Genomic DNA, 27,053 nt, shown 5'->3' on the forward strand with positions numbered 1-27,053 from the left:
CTATTAGATTGGTCTTTGATAATTTGCTTTTCTAACTCCTGTTAGTTATTAGTCTGCAATCTTAGCGTTTACGAATTGATTTTCTGATGATATGCTCCAATATTTTTCCATATACTAAAGCTAACACGTACTGGTCTATAATTTCTAGCATTTAGAAAAAATTAAACAAATCTTTATAAAGATCTTTCATCTCCTTTAAGCATCTCTCCCATCACCTATATGTCCTCAGGATAACTCAGCCAATTTATTATTACACTGCAGGGTGTTTGTCATCAGTCCTGCTGAGAAAAGCACGTACACGTATTCTAGGTGATTAGACTTTACTGCTTGTATTTAATCTTGTTATCCTTCCTTTTTATCTCTCTCTTTTACTCTTTTTTCTCCCCACCTCTCTACCTTGCCTCTTCTTTCCTTTGCTATACAAGTAAAAATAAAGGCCATGTGAAAAAGTACTTGCTATGAACTTCCTTTAAGTTTCTATCCCTCCCCCAATGAAATACTGGTAAGCACCTCCCATTCCAAGTCCACTGCGCAATGCTACTCCTCTCAGAGCCACTTAAAAACCAAGTTCAAAGTCCTGGGAGGATCTAGGAACAAGCTAGAGCTGAGACTGTCTTGGATCTGTAGCCATATATATGTGGATATATATATATATATATATCCCAGAAGACACACACACACAACTGAAACAAAAATTTTGCAAGCAGAATGTAAATTTATTGCATTGTGATAAAGGCTATTTTCTAGTCTATTCTATTTCAATATAAAAAAATCTACTAAATTCATTTAATAAGCTACCAATGATTTGTGATTTGCAGTTTGAAGAACCCTGCTCTAGATGTGTCTGGACAAAAGGGCCTGCCTGAAAAACTCAAAGAAATACACCACAGTAAAACAGAAGTCTTTCTCTTTTCATGCAGAGTTTTTTGTGTGTCTGTGTTTGTGGTGTATGTGTGTGTGTACATGTATACATGTGCCACGTGATAATAGACTGCTTATTTATTTTAAAAAGCAAAATATTTTTCTCAAAAGTGTACCAGGCAACACATCAGGATACTTGGCCAATAGGAAAGCTCTTTCCATGTAGCTGCAGCCTCTGCTGTTGTTGTCCTTTTGCTTAGGGAACACAGAGAAATGAGATCTAGCCTCTGTATTAATTTATGTGGTATGTATTCAAGGCATTAGGAGAAAAGTGAGCTGGAGGGGTTTCCCCTTTGCAAGGTTTGGTTTCAAAGTCTAGAATTTGAATTTTGCTATTGATTGGGTAATGAAACAAATTCAATCTTGTTTTAATGACATTTAATATTAGTTCTTCCTCTCTTCTTTTAAAAAATAAGCTGGACTTGATTCTTAGGTAAGTGATATTTACATTTGTTTCACATGTAAATGACATATTTGTGCACATACAAATGTGTGCATGCTAGTGCACCCTGCTTGTACTTTTGATGCTTTATTCTCTTTATGAAGAACCCGGAGTAACAAAGCTGAGAACTGCCATCATTAAAATGGAAAGAAGACATCGGAATTGAACATGATAGTAACAAATAAGATTTTGAGAGAGCAGAAAGAATTGTAATTAAAAGACAAATAAGAACCTAGGATTCAGCCATGTAGAAAGCAAACCCTGGCAAGCAAAAACATTAGAATCACGTACAAGATTCATTAGGTTGAACAGAAGCAGCAAAATCCCAGTGTGCGACTAGAAAAGATGCAGACGTTAGATTTAGAAAATGAGAGTAATTTTAGTTGAAGAAGTGAATGGTTCTAGGCTGGCACTAAGAGATATTTAGAAAAACATAGGACTAGCTTTGGGGACTGAGTTAGGGAAGAGTTGTCAGGGTCAGGAAGAAAGGGAAACAGTGCCAGATCAGAAGAATCCTGTTTTGTAGCACAGGAAGGGGTAGATGGAGGAAAGTGGCTGCTCAATTTGTTGGTTTCCTTTCACTCAAGTTTGTGGCCAATCAGAGTGCCTCTACAATCAGCAAAATGTAGAATATGAGACACTCCACTCTTTCAACAAATGATTTACAAGGGGGAACACGTACAGTGAAAGAGTTAGGAGATACACCAACCAAAAGTAATGCATAGACCTTCCTTGCATCCCAATTTGAACAAATTAACTCAAAAAAAAACTGTATGAGACTGACTATTGGGGAAATTTGATTTCCCCAACATTTGATGATATTAAGGAAATATCATGAATTTTTGAGGTGTGATGGTATTGTGAATGTATTAAAAAACAGTGCTTATTTTTCAGCAGTACATGTTAAAATACTTAGGGATGAAATTATATGATATCTGAGGTTTTCTTCAAAGTAAAGCCATATTACAGGCAGGTTCAGGTAGATGATAAATTTTCCAAGGCCCAGGAAAGAAAGGAGTGTTTGCTGAGAATTTTGTCTCTAAATGGGTGGGCCACAGAAGTTCTGATTCTGTGATTATGAAGAGAATCAATCATGCTCTATGTGTGACATTATGACAATATTTCAGAGGTCTTTATTAATATCCATTTATGAATTATTATTAATTATAACTTATCTAAGTGTGCCTAGGAAAAAACCCCTTGATATGAGGATCCCCCGCTATATCTTTGTTCCTGCTCTCTTTCTGCACCCTCCTTGTCACTGCCGCCACATACTTCACCATCATCTCTGCAAGTTCAAAGGCTGTGTTGTCTTCCAGCTCAAATGCCATCCCTACATGAAGCCTCATATTGTTCGCTTCTATGGATAAGACTCTGTCTTGACCTCTTTTATGACACTTACACACTCTGCAACATTCTGTAGCTGTGTCTCTACACCTTCCTATCCTCAACTGAACCAGGAGCTTCTTGAAGACAGGGTCCATTCTAATCTGCTATGTCTGTGTATCCAGTCGCATTCAGTGCTTCGCTTGGCCTGAAGAGGGCCTCAGTGAATGTCTATTGACTGATTTAAATGAATAAATGGTGAGCGAAAATGTTTCCAGGAAACATCTGCAAGGAAAGGCGAAAGCAAAACAACAGCGTCACTTTGGATTGCTGTAAAGTAGTCTTCAGAGATGAAGAGATTCTTCAAGACTTAATTAACAATAAAAACTTCATCAACTCATAACAGCAGCTAGTTTTAGTTGCAGCTTTGCCACAAAGCATCCTTCGCTTTCAATAGCAGATCAATGGTCACATTTTGTAGAATGGTTTGCTCATAAACTGTCAAAATCCAAAGAGCTCTTTGGGACATAAAGTAAGATAAACTGAAGTGGAATCAGTTATCCTGAAAGTTAAAACTACTCCTCTAAGTACAGAATGCATGTTTACTGTTTCATGAGCCTGTTGGTAGTTTCCCTAAAATGACCAACATTAGAACCATGGAAACATTTTGCAGATTACACCATAGCCATTCTTGTCTTTTCTCCTCTGTAACGATTCTATAATGTGTTCATTATGGGAAAGCACACCCTAACAATGCCTCACTGCATTTTAAGGGAGCAATGTTTGAAAGAATTGCTGTGAGTCCAACAATCATTAAAAAATCGTGATGTATAGACCAAAACTTCTTTTCAGAGAAGTTAAGTTGCAGAAAGGCTCCAGGGCTGTATACTGTTTGGGCTAGTTTATACCCTGCTGCTAAATACTTTAGTGGTTGGAATAAAAACTGTCAAAAATTTTTAAGTTATTTGATGTTTTAAAAATTCTTATTTTAAAATAATGCAGAATAATAATATTGACACTCTTTAAGTTAAGGGATAATTGCAAAAGATTTTTTTAAATGTACAAATCTAATTATTGCAGCATAATTGGAGAGAAAAAGAGAAGGGAATAATTTTTGATTCTATATGAGGTAATGAAATAAGTAACCATCAGACAGTGAACATTTTATTTGTTTTCACAGTAGTCTTGACAGGTAGATAGATGTGGAGAGACTGGCTATTTTCTCCTCAGATTCTTTCCTTTGGGCCGGGACTCAGGCGGGGCAAGTGAGACATCTAGGGATACAAAATATCAGGAGGCACCCATTCTCAGGTTCCTGCAAATACCAATCCTGCACTCACAAGACTCTGCCCTTGCCTGACCTTGAGAATGAGTGGCTCCTTAAGTTTTCATGCTAAGCACCTTTCTTGTTTCACCCTAGTTGCAGCACGTTTCTTGCTGGGTAGTTAGACTACATTTCCCAGCCTCCCAATTTAGGAGTTTTCTTGTGATCAAATTCTATCCCATGGAATAGAGATGGAAGAAGTGTTTGCCCCTTCCAGCTGTGATCTATGAAATCCTCCGAATTACCATCCTCTGTGGTATTTTTTCTGTTTTTCAGCTGAATAGAGAGGACTTTAAGGACCTAGGGGAGGGCAGAGCCACAATTTGGAAGGAATCTGGGTTGCTGAGTTGCACCTTAGAGAAGAAATGCTCAAGAGAGCTACCTCAGCAGGTATGCCTGTGTTAGGTGCTCAAGTGAGTGAAAAATAAACTTTTGTTATCTTAAGACAGTAAAATTTGGAAGTTGTCAAGCGTCTAGCCTCAGATTTATGGTAGGTATAATTCACATTTTTCTGGAGGGAGCTGAGGCTCAGAGATCTTAAGTTAGCTGCCTAAGGTCATATAGCCCGTGATGGTAAATCTAGGAGTTGAACTCTAGTCTATCCGACTCCAAAGTTCATGCTTGTTCAACCTGCTCCCATTATGTTCTAGACATTACTGGAAGTGACGACCAAGAATATACTCAATGAAGGCAGCAAATCTTTCCAAATATGTATGCAATGTGATAGTTTCTCCAACACATGAAACCATAGAGGCTTTAAGTTAAGCTGAAATGCCCCTGAATGCCACTGGAATGGCATTGTCCTTTTCAGTAAGCCATTTTGGGTAGGTAAATTTACTTGCAAAAGGCAGCCCTGTTGTTTGGATTTAAGCAATTCCAGAAGGCTCCTCCCACCCCACCCCCCTCCACACACACATTATAGCCCCTGCTTTCCACTTTGGTTCACCAGATCCTTCCAGAAGCTGGCTCTGGTTTCCATTAGGTTCAGCCCAAAGATTGTGGCATGCGAAAGTTGATGAAATAATAACATGTCGTAGAGAAGAAATATTCCCCCTTCTTCTTTATGATCCCAAATTTTTCTGGGAGAAACTCCTATTCAAACAATGAATCCATTATTATCTATTTGTTACCCTTGCAAAAGAGAGCTCATTTAGAGATCTATAATCTGCAATATGAACAGATATACAGGGTCTGTTTGCTTTTTTGTGGAGAGAGGGGGCAAGCCAATTACAGGGAACAACACAGAGACAAGGGCAGGAGCACAGCCTATGGAAATCCACCTTTGAGTCATTTCTTAGCACGTTAGCACTCCAGACAATGAGGTTACCATTTTTTCTCTCCTCAGAGCAAATCAGCAAGGAGAGATGTGGGCTCAAAAATAAAACAATGAGATATCTTTTACTTCTCCATGGTTTTATGAATCACTCTGTGGCAGTTTCCCTCCCAACGTTTCCTAACTGGGAAATGTGGAAACATCTACCTTTCTAGATTGCTTCTTTTACAGTTGGATAAATAAGGACTCAACATAACATAAATGTTGGCTTCCTTAATTCAAATAGTGAAGTAACGTGGCCTGATGCAAGACCACAGTATTTGCTTTTAGAAGAGTGTGGTTATTTTTTCTGGTTCCTTTAAATACTAGATAAATAATAGAAACATCATCGAATGTCTCTAAGATTCTCTTTCCCATTTATAAATTGAACACATTAGTAATACCTGAATCACAAGGTAAAATGTTATGGATATCCTTATAATAAAATTGATCATGGAGGATAAAATTAAACCATTTATATGATAGTGCTAATTACAGATATTCTTTATTATTTTTTATTTCTCTGTTTTTCAGGTTTTGTTATGTCACAGTAAACTGAGGTATATACAGACATAGAGCTAACACGAAATGAGCATCTTTTTTAAAGGGCACTGCTTACTTGGTTTGGCCAGCGAAAGCACCACAATTTTGATTACAGTTTTCAGGTAGAATGACTTTTCTAGATATCCTTTCAACCATTTTTTCTCCACCTACCCTGGGAACTCCAATAGACAAAAATAACCATGCCTGTACTGTTCTCTTTCATATCTTCAGCCTCTAGAACAGAACTTTCTAAAAATACACACATTCCTAGTATTCTGTTCTAGATACATTCCTCATCACACTAACATTTTATCCACTCTCAAGATTTCAAACCATTTTTATGCTGAAGAATCTAAAGTATGTATCTCCTGATCTCTTGATGTCCTGATATATATACATACACCCTTTCCCACACTCAACCATCTGTGTACATAACCTATTGAATTTTCTGCAGATATATTTTTTTAATTTTTTATTTTTATACAATTTTTAAGGGTACTTTCCATTTACAGTTACTGTAAAATATTGGCTATCGCCCCCGTGTTGTACAATACATCCTTGAGCCTATCTTACACTCAATAGTTTGTGCTTCCCATTTCCCCCACTATATTGCCCCCCCAACTGGTAACCACTAGTTTGTTCTCTATATGCATCTGCTTCTTTTTTGTTATATTTACTAGTTTTTTGTATATTTTTATTATTTTTAAAATAAATTTATTTTATTTATTTATTTATTTTTGGCTGCGTTGGGTCTTCGTTGCTGTGCGTGGGCTTTCTCTAGTTGTGGCGAGCGGGGGCTACTCTTCATTTTGGTGTGTGGGCTTCTCATTGCAGTGGCTTCTCTTGTTGCAGGGCATGGGCTCTAGGCGTGCAGGCTCAGTAGTTGTGGCGCACGGGCTTAGTTGCTCTGCAGCATGTGGGATCTTCCCAGCCCAGGGCTCAAACCTGTGTCCCCTGCATTGGCAGGCAGATTCTTAACCACTGCGCCACCAGGGAAGTCCTGTTGTATTTTTTAGATTCTGCTTATGTGATATCATACAGTATTTGTCTTTCTCTGTCTGACTTATTTCACTTAGCATAATACCCTTCAAGTCCATCCATGTTCTGCAGATATTCTTAAACTCAACATCCAACAGGGATCTCTAGACCTTCTCCCAAATTCTTACTTTTTCTCCTTTTCTTTCACCAAATGATGACACCAGTCTTCATCTAAAACAGGAGTCAGCAAACTACAGCCAGAGGGTTAAATTTGGCCCACTGTGAATTTGGCCTGCTTGAAAATAAAGTTGTATTGGGGCACTGCCATCCCATACATTCACACACTGTTTCTGGCTGCTTTTGCACTTACAACCACAGAGCTGAGTAGTTGCAACAGAGATCTTATGACCTACAACCTTAAAATATTATCTGGTCCCACAGAAAGAGTTTGCCAATCCCTGATCTAGGGCAACCAAGGAAGAAATCCAGGACAGATCATTGATGTCACCCCAAGCCCTGTCCCTCATTCCCTCATCCAATTAATTTCCATATCCATTCATTTTTACCTCCTAACTAGTTCCTCAGTTCTCTCTCTGTCTCTGTTTTTACTATCATTGAGGCCTAGTTCGGGCCTTGATCAATTTTATCCAGACTATTACAGTATCCTAACTGCCCTTCCTGCCATTATTCTTGATCATCCTATAGCCATCCTCCACACTTTAGTCAGAATCACTAATTAAAAAATAAATTTGATTCTATCCTCCATTCCAAAAATTCCCTTTTGGCTCTCTAACAACCAAAGGATTAACTGTCATTGCCATGACATAGGCTACACGAATCTGGCACTTTTAAACATCTGCGGCTTCATTATCCACCACTCCTTGCTCTATTTCAGTCTTTAGCGTCATGAAACTACTTACCGTTCCCCTGCAGGTAATTTGCTATTCCTCACTTGAGTTTATGTCTTTGTTCATGCTGCCCTTTCTTCCTGGAATGCCCTCTCATTCCCCACCTCACCGCACCTGACCAATATGCACACATTTTTTCATTCTCACCTGTTATAGCCAAGGATGGATCCCACCTGAGAAAACAGTCCTCAACTCCTCCATCTTAGTGACATGGATTTATTTAATCCAGAATCCCTTTGTTTAAGCTAGTTTGGGTCTGTGACTGTGTTTTGCTTTTTCACTTATAACCAAAAGAATTATACTACTAAATATCCTCAATAGCCTAAGAGTACCTTGAAGAGAGGAACTGTGCTTTACACATCTTTGTTTCTTCAGTGTCTCATGGAGTGCCTAACACATAAGAGGATCTGAAAAAATATTTCCTTAATTAATAAATATATTTGTAGCAAAGCCTTGAAATTATTCTATGATGTAAAGTCTATCTAAATCAATAAATTTACTCTAATTTAAAATGACTGAACTTACACTAGGGAATTGACTAGGAATTGAAAGCCATATAAATTCACCAATATATAACCAGTTTACACAGCCAATGATAAATAATATTCAGTAGGATTTTGACAGCCACTTCTAATCTAGTCTCACTAGGAAATTATCATAATTTTGCACCTATGGAAAATGTCCCTCCCTGTTTTTATCCAGTTGTTTAATTAGTTTTCACTGGGTCTGTGCCATCTTCTCATCTCCTGCATCTTGCACTGTTCTAGATTTTATTGAGATTTCTAGACAATACTGGTTTTCAGCATGTTTAGCTTAAAACATTTGAAATATTTTTATTCTCCCAAAAATTCCATTTTAAGTCAGACTATTCATTCAGTGTATTTACTGAATTACTAATGCAATACTTCACAAGTCTGGATAACCCTATTAATTCCAATGCTTACTTTGAACAATGTCTCCTGCCTGTTACCCCAAGAAGAAATTCTCTTTTGGTAAACCTGTACTGGAAGAACGTCATTCTATTGCACTGCGGCTTTCTTTCTTTTTCTCATGGAAATGAGAAAAATTTTACAGTCACTTCCAATTTTCTTTTTTTTTTCCCATCAAAGTCACCATATGCGTTTCTACCAATTTATGGCTCTGGCAGCTTCTGCTCCAGATCAGCAGATCTTAGTTGCTGTATCTTTCTGGACACACCTGTCTCTCTGTTTGCTCTGAAACCTCAACTCCCTGAAGAGTCAATGAACAGTCCTTGATTTTCTGTTTGTCCAGTTTCTTCTTGCAAGGATAGAAGTGATGACTTCCAAGCTCTTTACATGTTGAGTCACAAGTCAGACCATGCTTTTTAAAGGGTAAGAGAATTGTATCTGGGATTGAAGATAAACTTTCCCAATTCATATAAACTGATAATCCAATTATATTTTAGATGTCACTAAACATACATGTCAGCTTTCAGAAATCGTGATTTTAACACTTAAGTTTCATGCCCGCTTTAAGAGATCTAAATCACAATAGTATTCGAAAAAAATAAATAACTGGTCTTCCAATAGTTTTACCACTCATGTGCTAGTCATGATATCTGCCCGATCAAAACTTGATCTAAGGGAAATGGCTCTGACTATATGGTCACCTATTATGGATGACACTACCCAGAAAGAAATGGAGATTCTGACTTAAGAGATAGGAATTTGGAAAGACAAAGGAAATTAATCACTAGTGGTGGGAGAAGTAGCTAAAAGAATATACCACCAGAAACCATTATGCAGAGAAGAAACAAAGAGGGGTGAAGGTCACAAGTGAGTCAAATATATAAGGAAGCAGGATATGAGTAGACAGATGCTTTGAGGGAAGAGCAGAAGGTGTGGTGGTGAGAAAAAGCAGCACAAACCCAGAAGAGAGCAGACTGAAGGGAGTGCCAAATCCCACCAGCAGTACGTACTTAGGGGGAAGGGGGTGTGGGGGGGAGGAGGTGTGGTCATGCTCTCCTACTGTCAGAATTCCAGAGAAGCCTGTGGGGTTTTGAAAGCTACCGTACACCACAAGCAGCACCAATTCTTACAGCAGTGAAGATCAACCCTATTGTGGCTCCAGCTGCCATTGAGTTCTGCTTGGTTACTTTTCCTGGGATTTTTTTGTTTGATTTTCGTTTTGGGGGTGTGTCTGTTTTTGTTTGTTTGCTTGTTTGTTTTTGGTAAAATCTGCTTGGCTAAAGGTCTTAATTCTTTATTCCGAAATGTATCCAGATAATAAACATTTCTATCGCTTAAAATAACTTGATCAACTCTGTTCCATAACCTTAGGGTTTATCCAGGGGAGGAAAATTCAGACCCAATGTCAAATTTTAAGTGAAAGAAAAAATTTCCGTAGTGCTTATCTTGACACCTTTTCAACATCTTTTTCTATTCATGTGCTTCTTCATAGACACTTTACCATCCTCCAGCTTCCATGATGTTAATTAATAAGAAAGAACAAAATGTTAATGCATACGTGGATGTTAATGGTGGGTTAATGTGTCAGCTTTTCCTAGGTAACATATTTGCTTTTGAAAGTTTTTCCACAGTAGAGATGGAGGCTGGAATCAGATAAAAAATTTTATTATGGTTATGATTAATGTCATTCCATTTTTACCCAGGTGCTGCTTTGGAGCTCATGCTGGTAGCCTTGGAAAAGAAGTTATATTTGTCCCACATTGTTATACAACTGGATGCTCCAGCTGTCAGAATTAAGTAATGTTGATTGAATACATACATTTCAATCAAATCAATATTTTGATATGAGTCCCTCTATTTTGTGCATTTGTTTCACAATGCTTTTTTTTTTTTTTTTTTTGCTATACAATAGGTTCTTGTTGGTTACCTGTTTTAAATATAGCAGTGTGTACATGTCAATCCCAAACTCCCACAATGTAAATTTATGAGGCCCTTAATATTCTCTTTCACATGACTCTTTCTAGATTTCTTGTATAGGGCACCTTAAACCCATTTACTTTTTGTAAGATTCTACCGTTGCATTTTCTACATATCCACATATCACAATTCATTCTTACACAACATAATAAAACACTTCAAAATTTCTCCTCCCTATTCTCCCCCTCCCTTTTTTCTATTCCCTTGAGATTATCCAATTTCAAAGATGTAAGCTAATCCAAAGAATAAGAGAAAATTCAGGAATTTTTTCAAGATTCATAAATACGATTCAACTTAGAATTTAGAATACTCAACTTTCACTTAATTTTTGGAAGCTACACTAAATTTTTAAAGAAGGATTTCCTTCCATCCTTTTGCAGCAGTGGATTTTTTTTTTTTTAAACTATGCTTGGAAAACCACTAGATAATCTGCAGAAAACCTCATGTGCCTTCTCATGTAATAGGGTGAAGACCAGTAGACAGTGCCAAGACAGAAATCTCTTGAAGAATCTTGCTACTAACAACAAAAAGTCTACAATAGAATTTAATACAGTAGATACCCATATACTTCCCGTCCTAAGTATATCACACAATCAGTGAACAACTACTACTATTAGAAAATCAATAGAGCTGAATAAATAGTAGTATGATCTTATAATTCAAAAACTAAAAATAAATGCCACTATTTTTTTGTTTAACCAGTTTTAATGCTCTACGACCTAATGATGTAGAACACTTATTTTCCAAAGGAATTTAGGATCATTGTTATGTGGCAAGTAATTTCATGAGAAGGTTCGACCTCCACTCAGAGAGTTGATCAAACTTCCACAGTGCCAGACCATTAAGTCATTTTTGTTTCCTCCCTCAGTACCTGCCCTCCAAAGTGCATACTCTGCAGGTTAATCCACAGGACATAGTGAAAATGCCCAAATGTTCTCTGGAGTAATCCAACCCTGCATACTGATCAATCAGAGAATACAGTGTCTTGCATACTGATCAGCCTTGAAAAATAATGTTCACTAGCAGTAAAATGGAGAATGAAAGCAATCATTCACTTAAAGTTGGATGTAAACATGATTTACCTCAAATACCCAGACAACTGCATAAAAGTAAGAGTTGTTAATTTTGGTTTTGTTTTAATTTTAATTTTCTGGGTAATTGCTTTGGATCTTTTCCTATTGCTCACGTAGACCTTGGGAAGGTCATGTTAGTCTTATAAACCTGTAAAGGAGTAATTTGAAATACCGTAAATAACAGAATATATGGGCACATATTTATTTGGGTTCTTTAAAATAAAAATATAAATTATTCACATATTTATATGCTCTCAGGTTATAGGTGATTATCACTGTGCAAAATATTGTACCATGGATTCAATTTCTATTACATTTATTCTAGCACACTATGATTTACATCCTGTGAAGACTCGTGTATTGCAAAAACCTTTAGAGAAGTATGTAATGTGCGCCGAATGGAAGAAAAATCTGCTTTTTTAAGGAATATATAAATGCATCCTAAGTACATGCCATTTGATTCATATACAGCAGCTTTCAAACGCTGCATGCAGTTCACAAGCTATTGGTAAGCATGCCTATTTGGAAAGTAGGGATAAATGTGTGATGGAATATGGGAACATTTGACAAAGCATAATAGGTATCAGAAGTCAATAGTTATAAAAATTATTTATTGCTTACTTAGCCAAGCTTCTATAACTCCATTTTTGCTAACATTTAAAGAGACAAAATAAGAGCTAAGACTAATTTTAAATTTCTTTTATGTTTTCTATTATATTTCTAACTTGTATTCTAATTAGGAACTCCCAAAGATCAAGAATCCCCAGCTTCCTTGAGCAGCTGGACTCCCAGCTGGGCATGTTGTATGTGTAACAGCTTCAGTAATTTCCTTTCTTTTCATGTGTCTTTTCTCTAGGTTCGCTGCATTGTTTAGAATGAGATTTCCTTTGCAGTCAGTACTGTGTCTATTGTTTTGTTAACCAACCTGCTTTATAAACTCACATTTTACTTATTTGAATCATTACTAAAAATTTTTTGGATCAAACTCTTCCTGCAAAAGCCCTTTATTCTTACATAACAGAATCCTGTTTCATAACAGAATACAGAAGACATATTGAGTAATGATAATTAAAGAATATTCATTTTAGAGCTTAGAGACCCTCCCATTTAAAGGAAATCATAGATGATTGAAGGGTTAAAATATAATCTGAATGAACAGAATTGGGATGTTTACTCTGGAGTAGAAGTGGTTAAAGTTTGACTTTATAACAGTGGAAAATAAGTCAATCACCCAGTGCACTGATACAAAATTTCAGTCTAAGCTTAAACAAGAAGATGCCACTTCAAATTTGTCTCCTCTCACTGCCCTTCCCTGGAGTTTTTCCTCCTTGGTATAGGCCATTCTAACCTAGGTATACAGATACAGCTGCATGATCACAAGAGGAATTCATAGAGAATACTGACTAACACAGCCATGCCGTATTCCATATTTGTATGACACAATCATATATAGTACCTAACTCTGAACAATAAATGCTATGTATCAGTCCCTCACAATATTCAAAGAACTTAGAATCATAGGCAAAAAGGCCTGAGTTTTAGGATTTTTTTTTCTGCCTTAGAATAACATCTGTTGTTCAAAGTCTCATAACCCATTAAACATATCTCAGTCACTTAAAGAAAAATTTCCTAATTCATTCCCTAAATCAAATTGTTTGAGAACCTAGAAGAGTGAAAGAGGGGACGATGTTTTATAAGATAAGAGCTGATTTCATATCTTTTCATATCTAGAATTAAATAGTTCATATAAGGAGGGATCATAGAGATCATTAGATTCAGAACATTCTTTTCACCTGCTAATTTGCTAATTGGCTTTGGATAACTAAAAGATATGGCTTATGGCAGTGCCTTAAAAAAAAAAAACTCAACAAAATTACATCCCTCCCTCCAACCCCTGGAAACTGGTGATCTTTTATTGTCTTCACAGATTTGCCTTTTCTAGAATATCATATACTTGGAATGATGCAGTATGTAGCCTTTTCAGATTGGCTTCTTTCATGCAATAATATGCATTTATGGCTCCTCCTTGTTATTTCTTTTTATCACTGAATCATATTCCATTGTGTGGATGTACCACAGTTTATTTATCCATTCACCTACTGAAGGACATCTTTGTTGCTTCCAGATTTTGGCAATTATGAATAAATCTGCTATAAACATCTGTGTGCAGGTTTTTTTGTGGAGATAAGTTTTCAACTCCTTTGGGTGAACACCAAAGAGTACGATTATTGCATCATACAGTAAGAGTATGTTGAGTTTTGTAAGAAATCACCCAACTGTCTTCCCAAGTGGCTGTACTATTTTGCATTCCCAACAACAATGAATGAGAGTTCCTGTTGCTACACATCTTCACCACACTTGGTGTTTTCCCGACATTAGCCATTCTAGCAGATATGTAATGGTATCTCATTGTTTTAATTTGCATTTCCTTAAACGATGTATGATGTGAAGCATCTTTTCATGTGCTTATTTACCATCTATATATCTTCTTTGGCAAGCTGTTTATTAAGGTCACTAGCCCATTTTAAAATCTGGTTGTTTGTTTTCTCATTGTTGAATTGTAAGTGTTCTTTGTATATTTTTGAATAACAGTTCTTTATTAGGTGTGTCCTTTGGAATATTTTATTCTTTTTATGGCTTCTTTTCTCATTCTCTTGACATTGTCTTTTGTGGAGCAGAATTTTTTAATTTTAATGAAGTCCATCTTATCAATTATATTTTTCAGGCACTATGTCTTTGGTGTTGTACTTAAAAAGTCATTGCCATACCCAAGGCCATCTAGGTATTTTCCTATGTTATCTTCTAGGAATTTTATAGGATTTTTTTTTTGCACTTTACATTTAAGTCTATAACTCATTTTGAGTTAAGTCTGAGAAGGGTAGAAGGTCTGTTCTAGATTCATTTTTTTACATTGGATGTCCAATTGTTCCAGCACCATTTGTTGAAAGACAATCTTTGCTTCATTGTATTGGCTTTGCTTCTTTGTCAAAGGTCAGTTGATTATAATTCTATGGATCTATTTCTGTGATCTCTATTCTCTTCCATGGATCTATTTGTCTATTCTTTCACCAATACCACACTGTCTTAATTACTGTAGCTTTATAGTAAGTCTTGAAGTTGGGTAATGTGAGCCCTCTAACTTTGTTCTCTTTCAGTATTATGTCAGTTATTCTGTGTCTTTTGCCTCTCTATATACACTTTAGAATCAGTTTGTTGATATCCATAAAATAACTTATTAGGATTTTGACTGAGACTGCACAGAATCTATAGATCAAATTGGGAAGAATTGACATCTTGACAATACTGGGTCTTCCCTTCCATAAACATGAAATTTCTCTTCATTTATTTGGTTCTTCTTTGATTTTGTTCATCAGAGATTTAGAGTTTTCTTCATATAGATCTTGTAAGTATTTTGTTAGATTTATACCTAAGAATTTAATTTTTTGGATGCTAATGTAGACGGTATTGTGTTTATAATTTCAAATTCCACTTTGTTGTTGGTATAGGAAAGCAATTGATTTTTGATATTAACCTTGTTATAACTGCTCATTAGTTCCAGTTTTTCTATTGATCCTTTCTAATTTTCTGCATAGATGTGTTTCTTTTTTTACTTGTTTTAATAATTTTGTTAAGAGAGAGACTTTTTGTATGCTACAAAAATGTAATAGAAATTGAGAAATGAAAATTTTAATATAATTCTCAGACAGTTAAAATTTTCTAATTTTAGGGAGTTTGTAGAGTTCTTCCCATATAGTAGAAATTCTCTCTTCCACTCAGGAGCCATATTTAGTAATATAATAGTAAAAAAAAAGTAGGGGTATTAGGGCAAAGAGTTAAGTTAATGCAAAAACAACAAAAAGTCCAACTGAAGTTGCTTAAAGGGTTGTTTTCTTTTTTCATGTGGCGAGGCTTCCTTGCTTCATATGATTATTCAGAAACCTATGCTTTCTCCATTTTCTGCTCTTCTCTAGGATGTATTTCTAATTTCTGTGAAAGCTGTGTCTCATCTGCGTTCTTACACTTGTGAGGGGTATAATTATGAAGAAGCAAGAACACAGACACAAGGTGTGACACAGCTTTGACCCTGCAGTGTTTTAAGAACTAGGTCTGGAACTGGCAGCCACCATTTATGGTCACATGCCATTGCCAAGAATTTAGTCACATGGTCACAACTAACTGCATGCCGTGGAGTGAATAGGAAATGTATTCCTAGAGAGACATGCCAGCTACCACTCTATTACTATGCAAGAAGGTGACAACTTATTTGGCTAGACAATTAGCAATCTTTACCAGAGTAAGTTAAAGCAGAGAATGATGATGATGATGATGATGATGATAAACATACCAATCTTGACCATTTTATTTTAACTTAAAACCAAGTCTATATTTATTTATAAATATTCCAATATAGGGCAAATACTTTTCCTTTGAAAATGGACCTATCCCAATAAAACCCAACATAATCTTTCTTCCATAAATTATATTCATAATGCATTTCTATGATATTATGTATTGATTTTCTTACAGTGGATTAAACTCACGAAGCAATATGATTACAAAAAAAACTTTTAGATTTATATTTTCTGCATGTTTTTGCAGCTCTCTTGTCCCCACCTGAATTGACACCATTTTAATGACATTTTTAAATTTTATGTTTTACTTATATGAAAAATCTTTATGCAGTATACTATTAAATTATATTATTACAATAATAAGAACAATTGCCAAAACAGATTCAAGAACAAGCAACTGACCCTGCATGAGTACTCAGCTCACCTGGCAGGAGCAGAAAGGGGCCGGAAGTTCTAGAAATTCACCAACGGTTGTGAGCATCCCCTGTGGCAGTAGCACCAGTTCCTGCATTGTATCAAGGGAATACTCAGTGTCAGTTAATCTAAGGAGTTGTTTATAATACATGGGTTTTTTTTAAGGGAACTTTATTATTTTGATTTATAAAATCAAAATTTTATATTTTTGCTGCATTGGGTCTTCGTTGCTGCACGTGGGCTTTCTCTAGTTGTGGCGAACAGGGGTTACTCTTTGTTGTGGTGCGCGGGCTTCTCATTGCGGTGGCTTCTCTTGTTGCCGAGCATGGGCTGTAGGCGCACAGGCTTCAGTAGCTGTGGCACGTGGGCTCAGTAGTTGTGGCTAGCAGGCTCAGTTGCTGTGGCACACGGGCTTAGTTGCTCCGTGGCATGTGGGATCTTCCCGGACCAGGGCTCAAACCCGTGTCTCCTGTATTGGCAGGCAGATTCTTAACCACTGCGTCATCAGGGAAGCTCCTAAGGAGTTGTTTAAATGGAGATTAAGTCACAGAGGTTTTTTTTGTTTTTTGTTTTTTGTGTATTTTTTAGTGCAATTAGAGATGTTTGTCTATGGTGGCATATGGTCCTACAAATAATTGGAGAATAAAGTATTTTCTTGTTGACTGTTGATAGGAGTGTACAGATCTAAGGCTGAACTAAAAATATGCTTACATTCATACACCTGCATGATTTATCTAATTTGCATGTAAGAACTGCTGTATTATGTCTATTTCAATTTTGTGTAACTATAGGTTTGCCATGTAGAAGTATAAATATCCTGAGAATTTTTGCACGTGGTAGGTTATATCTAGTGATTGTATTTTCCTTTAAATGTGATATATAGCTTCAAGAACAGGAAAATATTCACATTACAGTAACATGACTGTTCTTATTAACAGCCACAGATAAAGGAGTTCCCCATCTGATAAGGGTGAAAATATTGTCGTATATACCAAACCTATTCAAAATACTATTGTATATACCAAACCCATTCTTTAATTCAGTAGTTCTCAAACTGTGTGTCTTCAACAGCAGCATTAGCAATACCAGAGAACTTGCTAGAAAGGAAGATTCTTACATGCACTCCAGGCTCACAGAATTAGAAACCCTCAGATAAGGTGCTGTAATCAATTACACCAAATCCTCAAAGACCTCTCAGAGGAGAGTTGAGTCTGTTCCCCACAGCACTCTGCACCTACGTCTGCATCTACAGCACCCATGAGTGTGTGCGTCTGTGTCTGTCTGTGCAGATTTGCTTCTGCAGTCTTCCTCCCCTCACTTCTGTTTTTCAAATTTACCAACACATTGACAGCAACACCAAAGTCTAGCCCAAAGTGATTCTAGTAGAGCAGTATGGCTTCTGTATCGGTTGCCTGTCTGGGTTCTAGAAACTCATCACTTTAGTAACAAGTCCCTTTATTTTCTATTATTTGTTCCAGCAGAATTAACATTAGGAAAATTATTTTTTGAAAAAGGAAGAAAACACGTATTCCTAAAAAACAATAAAAGGTTTGTCTGTTATTTGCATTTTAGTATTCAATTTATAAAGTGTTTACTGAACATTCAACATGCATCTGGCACGGTGACATACGTTAGGGGTAACAGAACATTTCCAACGTGTATTCAATATTTTTATCTTACACTTGTGATGGACACAAAGGTTATACAATTCTGCCAATCTTACACAAAGCAGCACTTACTAAGGCAGTTCCAAGATTTTGTAATATTGTAGGTTCTTCTATAAAATTTACCCAGTGTGATGCTACTACTTTTAGCTGGCAAATTTTGAATGGGTTCAAAAATTGGTAACATTTTCATATTTATTATCAAATCATTAATTTCTAGAATTATCTTTTAATAATATATTATTATATTAATTAACATTTAGATTAAAGATATCTAATTATATGTCTCATCTTAATTTTTTCTTCAATATGGACCAGCAGTATTATTAGAGTTGTTCTTTATATAATAATTTTCTGACATTCCCAAAGGTATTGTTGGACCAACCAAACTTATTATCATTTATACTAGTCTATGCTACAGATTTTTCTCCATTAGCTTAAAAATGTTTGCCAGCGTCTCATAAAGCTACTAAATCTGGATATATGTTTTTTAAATGATATTATTTTCCAGGTGGGTTTTCCTGGTTATTGTCAAATCAAGTAATCATGACTCATTACTTTAAAAATTGAAACAAAACAGTTTATAATTCATTATTTCACAAAGGTATGCCTATTTCATGACAACTACACCTTTATTATTGGCATAACAGAAAAAAAGCTCTTGTGGTGAAAAATGAGAAGAAATTAAGTTGGCAGTTTAGAATGGGGAATGACACTTAAAGTGAGCTCTGTGATTCATGTCGAATAATCTATCCTTCTAACATATTCAGCAGCTAATTATAATGCTCCTCTAAATCAATCTGTTTTATAACCATATTTTTTAAAAGACTACTCTTCAAAAGCTAAATATAGCCCCAGACTCCTCAAAATTAGAGTGTTTCCAGGAAAATGGTAACTTTAAAAGAAATGTTCTAAATGTCAAATTTGGACAGTTGAAACTCTAGAAGTGATAACGCTCAATGAGTCAAGAATTTATTCTACAGTAAATTTACATTTAAGGTTCTGAGCAAAATCGCAACTACTTCTCCTAATTTTGGAGATCTCATTGCCTTTTTCTGCAGTGCTGGCTTACTGGTTGTGCTAATCGTTATGCATTTTAACTATAGTTCATCTCTGTGATGAAATGGCACCCATATGTTTCTCTTAAAAATACCTTTTCACCTAGATAATTGAGAGCTGCACTCTAAATTTCTATAAAAAAGCAGTTTGCCTCATTGACCCTTTACCTGTTAAGGTAAAACAAAGTAGAATATCTAGGACTAAGTATTTTCAATATACTGGCCTGAATTGCCTCTAAAATCTAGGATTTTCTGAAGGTTGGAACTATATAGTAATAAATATAGAAATAATAATCCTACATAATATATCCTCAAACCAAACTTATTACCTTACTGAAGTCTTTTTTTAAATGAAGTATAGTTGATTTACAATGTTGTGTTAGCTTCAGGTGTACAGCAAAGTGATTCAGTAATACATGTACGTATATCCATTCTTTTCCAGATTCTTTTCCCATATAGGTTATTACAGAGTATTGAGTAGAGTTCACTGTGCAATCCAGTAGGTCCTTGTTGATCACCTATTTTATCTATAGTAGTGTGTATATGTTAATCCCAAACTCCTAATTTATCTCTCACTTCCCACTTCCCCTTTGGTAACCATAAGTTTCTTTTCTATGTCTCTAACTATCACTTCCATCTTAAAAACATATTAATTGTATTTGTTTTTTTAAACTAGCAATGGGAAGGTGACAAGAACCCAAAGAAAAATATTGTAAGTATTCAAGAACCTACCAAATTAACATAACTTAACATTCTACCAACTATTATAAATTGAGAATACTAAATTCTCTGAAATATCTCTAAACTCCAACTTTAGGTTTGGATATGTAGGATACAGCATCATTCACTATTCGGTGTTAAAACATGCATTGAGTTGTTTCCATTTATACTGCATCAAAGCAGTTGAAATCCAATTGAAAAGTTTCTTTAGACAGCCATTGTGTGGGAACATGATGTCAATATTAATAAAGGCTGAATTTCCCCTTGGCTCACTTCTTACAGATAAGCTTTTCAATAATACACTGCTTGCACCAAAGGTCTGATGGGACTGGGAATAGTAAAAAACACTAATAAAAGAATGTTGAATGTTTTTATATTAAATTTCCCCACAGGCAAACTGAAAAGCCTACTTAGAGAACGCCAATCAACATGGCACTTATTAAATGTAACAAGAGTCCTGTTACAACAGATCTTTAAAGTCCTAAAAATGAATTGGGAAATAGAGACAAAAGACAAACGCGCATTCATTTTTAAGCGCAAGCCCTGGACATCTCACTTGATGTGCACTAAATTGGCCCTGGCTTATTTGATCTTCAAAAACTACCCATTTATGAAAGCTCACAACTTCTAAAATTCTTTTACTTAAATGAAGTAGTAGACTCTTTTACCTAAAATGAATTCTAGATATTTGTCTTACTAACCTATCCAGCAGAAATAAAAGATTTATACAGAAATTGTCATATTCTACTTATTTAAAAAGTAATAAAAGAAATAAAACACCAAGACAGTGACTAAAGTAATAACTGGATAAGCTGGAGATAAAGAAGCAGTTGTTTAAATTATTCAATGTGAACCCAGCAGATGTAGTGCAACTTAGAGCAAAAATAAACACTTGGGGTTCTTGAATATTGTTTCAAAATAACAACTCAGGGTTTGTCGTCTATTCACGGACTCACCAACCATCACTTTTATCTGAAGTTAAGCAATATTAAGGTGGTGACAAATATATTAAATCTGCCCATCTCTGAGAACTAGAACCCCAGGCTAAGACTAACTTGGGTTCAGCAGTGGAAAAAAAAAAAAAAAAAAAACCTCAGTTGCTAAACATTAGTTATTTTTCAAAGATAGAAGAGAAAATGGGAGACTTCAGGACAAAAAGTAATGGCTTAGGATCATTTTTTTTTTTATTATGGATTCTAGAATTCTGTTAAATATCATGATGTTTTTATTTCCTTGGAAAACAAAGAACTTTCCACAAAGGAACTTCCCATAAAATCAAATTAAATTTCCCAATGTCCAGGAAAATAAGATTTTTAAAAACTTTTTAAGTGGGCATTATTATGATAAATTCCAGAATGGCATAAATGACATACATCTCCTACCATTCTTCAACAAAAATGTATTGATTGTATACAATGTATTTGACACTATATGTTTGTATATGTATATATGTATACAAAGCATTTATACTTTTAAAAAAATTGAATAAGTCTTTCAAATACAGTCATTCAACTTACTTGGATTTCTCTATAAAAATTAAGTAAATTTTAGTTAAAACTTTTAGAAGATGATAGAATCTTTGAATTTCAATTTATGGCTTAAGAGGTAAAGCTACTTGCCTTTATGGAATACCTGAATAATTTATCAGCATGACTTTCACTGAATTTTATATTACAAGTGAAGTTTGCCAAGATGCAAAAAATTCGTCAGGATATATAATATTTTTATTTAGAGTATTATGTATTTCTTTTCAAATTCAATTTGAATCCTCAGTGTGGAGAGAATTTCAAGAGAGGGCTCAACTTTTGGACACTTTCATAGCCATGGCAAGTTCTGGATTTTTATTGATGCTTCGATCAGAATACAATTTATCCATTTTGAAATACAGTAAGGTTATTTTTTCACAAACATCATACACTCACTCCATTTTTTTTACTGGCACTGTTTTATGTCAATTCATACAGTTTTGTAACTTTATGTTGATAACTAATAAGAATCTGTTGTGAATATAGAGCTTTTTCTCTGATCTACTGTTTGGATTTATAGGATTTATTTTTGCTTTGGGTTGTGGAATTTATTACAACTAAAGTGTAATTCTGTTATCTGTAAGCTCCTATAAGAAAAGATTCATATCTGAACCCTCTTGGTATCTTACCTGGTGCCTACCATCAGACCTTACAATTTGTAGATACTGAATTAAAATATTTTCTTAGTAATAATAACAATGTGATCTTTTCCTAAGGAAGATACTGAAACATAGTCTAAAAGTATCATGAACTGAATTTGTTTAAAGTCTATACTTTTAAAATCATTTACATAATATTACAACCGTAATGTTCCAGTTTTGAACTCTGTCATTTTTGGTACAATTAAAATTACAATTAAGATAGGTTAAGTCTAGTTCAATAAGCCTTTCTCTTTTTGTAAACACCAAAATTTCATTCAAATACACATAAATACATTTTATTCTTTTCTTGAAAACAATGGTGACAAAGTGGCACCTCATTCTTACTCCTTTTTTTTTAAAGGAATTCCTTTGTTTTTATTATCATTTTTTATCTATTTATTTTATTTTTTATTTATGGCTGTTTTGGGTCTTCGTTTCTGTGCGAGGGCTTTTCTCTAGTTGTGGCAAGCGGGGGCCACTCTTCATCGCGGTGCACAGGCCTCTCACTGTCGCGGCCTCTCTTGTGGAGCACAGGCTCCAGACGCGCAGGCTCAGTAGTCGTGGCTCACGGGCCTAGTTGCTCCGCGGCATGTGGGATCTTCCCAGACCAGGGCTCGAACCCGTGTCTCCTAGCATTGGCAGGCAGATTCTCAATTACTGCGCCACCAGGGAAGCCCCTTACTCCTTCTTATTCTTTGGGATTTTTTTCATGGCATTTATATCCTGGTGGCTGATTTTATAGTGTAGGCAATTTGGTTGTTCCAAGTGAAGTGGGAAAATGGCATTTAATGGTAACTGAAGCTAAAAATCAGATTAGCATGACAACTAAAACAAACAAAAACAAACAAACAAAAAAACTCTAAGTTTTTCTCTTCCTTTTTTTTTTTAATTTTACACTTTATTTATTTATTTATTTATTTTTTTGGCTGTGTTGGGTCTTCGTTTCTGTGCGTGGGCTTTCTCTAGCTGCAGTGAGTGGGGGCCACTCTTCATCGCGGTGCGCGGGCCTCTCACTGTCGCGGCCTCTCTTGTTGCGGAGCACAGGCTCCAGACGCGCAGGCTCAGTAGTTGTGGCTAACGGGCTTAGTTGCTCCGCGGCAGGTGGGATCCTCCCAGACCAGGGCTCGAACCCATGTCCCCCGCACTGGCAGGCAGACTCTCTACCACTGCGCCACCAGGGAAGCCCTCTCTTCCTTTTTGATCTAAAATGAAACTTCACAAAAGCATATGTTTCCTCTACATGGAAGGGGGAACTTACTCTAATTATTTACACAAGTTCTCAGAGCATCTGCTCATATTCGTTTGTTAAACAGTTCTTACATTTGATTTCATTGGTAGACCTACACTAGCATCCCTGAAGATCACATAATTATGCAAAGTTTCTTCGTAAACTGCAAATCTGAGTAATGTTACTTCTCTAGAGTAAACTGAGACCCTACTTCATTGCTCGTTGCCACAATTTTAATTACTCAGATACCAATGTTATTTGGGCTATGAAAAAGATGTCACATTTAGCCTTTAAGTGGCCATATATCTGTGTGTGTCTTTAAATTTATACTGAACTTTTCTATTTTCCCTAAACTTCTATTTCCTCTTTTTTTTTTTTAATTTATTTATTTTTATTTATTATTTATTTTTGGCTGTGTTGGGTCTTCGTTTCTGTGCGAGGGCTTTTCTCTAGTTGTGGCAAGCAGGGGCCACTCTTCATCGCGGTGCGCAGGCCTCTCACTGTCGTGGCCTCTCTTGTTGCGGAGCACAGGCTCCAGACACGCAGGCTCAGTAGTTGTGGCTCATGGGCCTAGTTGCTCCGCGGCATGTGGGATCTTCCCAGACCAGGGCTCGAACCCGTGTCCCCTGCATTGGCAAGCAGATTCTCAATCACTGCGCCACCAGGGAAGCCCCTATTTCCTCTTAAGTATGAAAGATGAAACTAAATATTTAAAAGTAAATAGCTTAAATTTTTCTATTGTTTTTCTACTGGATTATCTTTTTTTTTTTTTTTAATTCCTCAGTTTCCACAGATTCTAACAACTAAAATTTTGGAAATCTAAGTCCAGACCTGATCTTGTACAGCTATAATATTGCTTTGTGTCCCTTGTATATAATACAACTTCCACTCCAGTTATATATATTTATATTTTACAAATCCTGCCATTGGTAACTTCTGATGCAATGTTGCAATAATATTTGGATTATGTGCCAAAGTGTGAACGCTAACTTTTAAGAATATTCAAAATTTTAAAAAGGGAAAACATAACATTATTGTTGATGTTGAAAATATACTGTTCTTTTATTTAAACTCGGTTCAGTACATGGACAGAAATGTATGGAGACAAAAGTTTTATGTAAATACTTAATATGAGGTAAAGATTTTAAAAATCTAAGCATTGCAGTTAATTGTTTGTGATGGTTTCATGTAGTTCTTTATAAATAAGAAATAATATTTAAAAATGAATACCAGAACATGTCAAAGTGATCTATATATAATCAAATAAAAATCAGACAATTTGAAGGCAAATTATTCTAAAGTGCTTCTAAGTTTCACCCACTCATGTCTCTGACATTTCTTTTCCTGTTACTAAATTTGACAAAAAGATCCTTGGAAAAGGGAAGAAAAAAGATTTTTTTTTTTTTGACATTAAACTTCTGAGCCTCAGTATCTTCTGTCTGTAATTTGAGAATAGATATCCATCTTATCTGGTTATCATAGAAAATCAGATGATTAAAAACTAAGTAAAAACTGTGAAGACATAAATATGATGTTATATGTGGAAGGAGAAATTTATTTGATTTATATAAAACTAGTTATCAGTAAAAACATAACAGGGCTAACCTAGAAAACAATGTTCAATGCATTTACCTAGCCCGACAATGAGGTTTAATTGGGGTATTTTACATATATGCTCAAATCTTCATTTGTATGGTAACATGGTCTAGTGATTAGTACACTGATTTCAAGTGAAAAATTCAAATCCGTTTTCAGTACCAATACTCACCATTTATACTCCGTGGGGGAATTTTTAAAACTGCATGTCCATATCTTTCTAACTACAAAATACTTGTCACAAAATTAAAGGATGTCTGAGAGTGAATAATGTTTGCTCTTACCTCTGTGGAGAGAAGCACCATAGAAATATAGTTCAAAATTTAAAACATCACCAATGTGATGTTCAAGTTGAAAGTTTCACGAAGTAAAGAGACAAAGATGACATGCATTTCAGCTTTTTCTCTTTCCTTGAATTTCTGATTTATATGACTCAAAAGGTTAATCTTAGTAAAGCACAGGGAAAAGATAGTTATCCAAGTGATATTTTTAGCCATTTCTACAGGTATGATATATTAAAGGGTGCATTTAGGAGGCCAAGAAATTTAGGAAAATACCACACATCACAGTTTTAACATTGCTGACTTCTTGTCCTAGATACAAAAATGATCAACTTGGAAAGCCATCATTATAGTCAGAATTTGACTAGAAGAGACAATAAGAAGACCATAATTTCAATTCAGTTCTTTTTAACCCAAAGTTATTGGGCACCCATTCTGTAACTGGTAACCATTTTCCAAATCATAAGTAAGTACACAGGGCTGGAAGAAATCCAGTGAGGTGAGGAGGAAAAAAAGTTGATTAAGATGTCTTCAAGGAGCCTAAAGTCTTGTGAGGCAGACCTATTTAAACATGTAAATAGTGCAAGGCAGAATAAAGTAATTGCCATTTAGAGGTTCAAAGTGCTTTGAGAGCCCATAGGAAGAAGTAATTAATTCTGACTTGTACTGTGGGGAAAGCTCCACGGAAAAGAGCTTTTGAAAAGGGCCTTGAAAGAGATGTAGTAATTTGGTGGGTCGAGAAGGAGAGGACATTCCATGCGGAGTCAGGAACATCAGCAAAGAGGTACAAGGTCTCTCTCAGGCTTCTACGAGCCAGACAGAAAAGCTTATATATTTTAATTGGAAATTTCTCTAACAGTAAAGCAGCAATGCAAAGACTGATTTTTCTATTTTCTTTTTCTTTATATATTCTTATCAAACAATTTATCTAGGATTTTTGGCATTCTGACAAAACTCTTTACAAGCTTAGTGCAAAATAGTTTCCCTTGCACTTTAACGCTTGTGTGTTTCAAATTTAAACAGTATTTATAGCAAGTTAATTTCTAATCAATAATTATATGTATTTGAAGAATATGCATAACTTCATTTCCTATAAACAGATATTTTCTAGTTTAATTTATTAGATGAAACACATTTATGTAAAGCAGGCCTTGTTTTCCTATGAAATTTGAGATGCATTTTACCAGATTGTTTGAGTTGAAATATTTGGTAAGGAAGCAGTAAAATAAATATAAACATCATTGCATGCTGGATATTTAAATGAGCTATAAAATTAAACTTGAAGCCAAACTTCCAGCATCTTGCAACATTGTTCCTAACCACATGAAGTCCAGAACTTTAACCCTTTTACTTACCTTGCAGTAGGAGAAAGAGAAAGTTTTTTTCTTTTTTAATCTTTAGAATCATTTTAAAGAATGTTTATACCAAATAAAAATTGGAATCATTATTTTAAATATTACATGAATGTTTGGGAAACAAGGAGCCAATGCTTCATTAATTTACTTTATTAATAGTTATTTTAAATGGAAAACATTGTGTTAAGATATAGTTGGTAACAATAATAGATTTGTCCAAGGGAATGAAGGACCTCATTATTTAAAAATGTTTCTTCTTATAGCTACTACTAAAGCTACTTCTGCCTACATTTTACTGGTCATTATTTTTAAAGAGAAATCCTAAAGTAAATTCATTTCTTTTTATTTTTCTTGTTTTACCTACAAATTTTCAGTGTATATTCCTAATATGACAATAAGCAAGGTTAATGTGATTACCAAGAACCATGAAAACATACCTATTATCCTTTATGCCCGCACAGTCCAAAGCACATCTCTGGACCCAG

The 27,053-nt window shown here is 35.3% G+C and overlaps 1 long non-coding RNA gene across 3 annotated transcripts in view; it reads right to left on the reverse strand.

The window, feature by feature from the left end:
* Positions 1 to 1,449: 1,449 nt before the first annotated feature.
* LOC309647484 overlaps positions 1,450 to 27,053 on the reverse strand; it is a 126,157-nt gene continuing 100,553 nt past the window's right edge. For all 3 annotated transcript variants that reach the window (XR_014256071.1, XR_014256072.1, XR_014256073.1), the window contains one exon: positions 1,450 to 17,015. This is a non-coding gene — a long non-coding RNA (uncharacterized lncRNA). The remainder of the gene's footprint in view (positions 17,016 to 27,053) is intronic.

The sequence above is a fragment of the Balaenoptera physalus genome (assembly GCF_965194825.1).
Source record: "Balaenoptera physalus genome assembly, chromosome: 18".
In the NCBI taxonomy this organism is placed as follows: domain Eukaryota; kingdom Metazoa; phylum Chordata; class Mammalia; order Artiodactyla; family Balaenopteridae; genus Balaenoptera; species Balaenoptera physalus.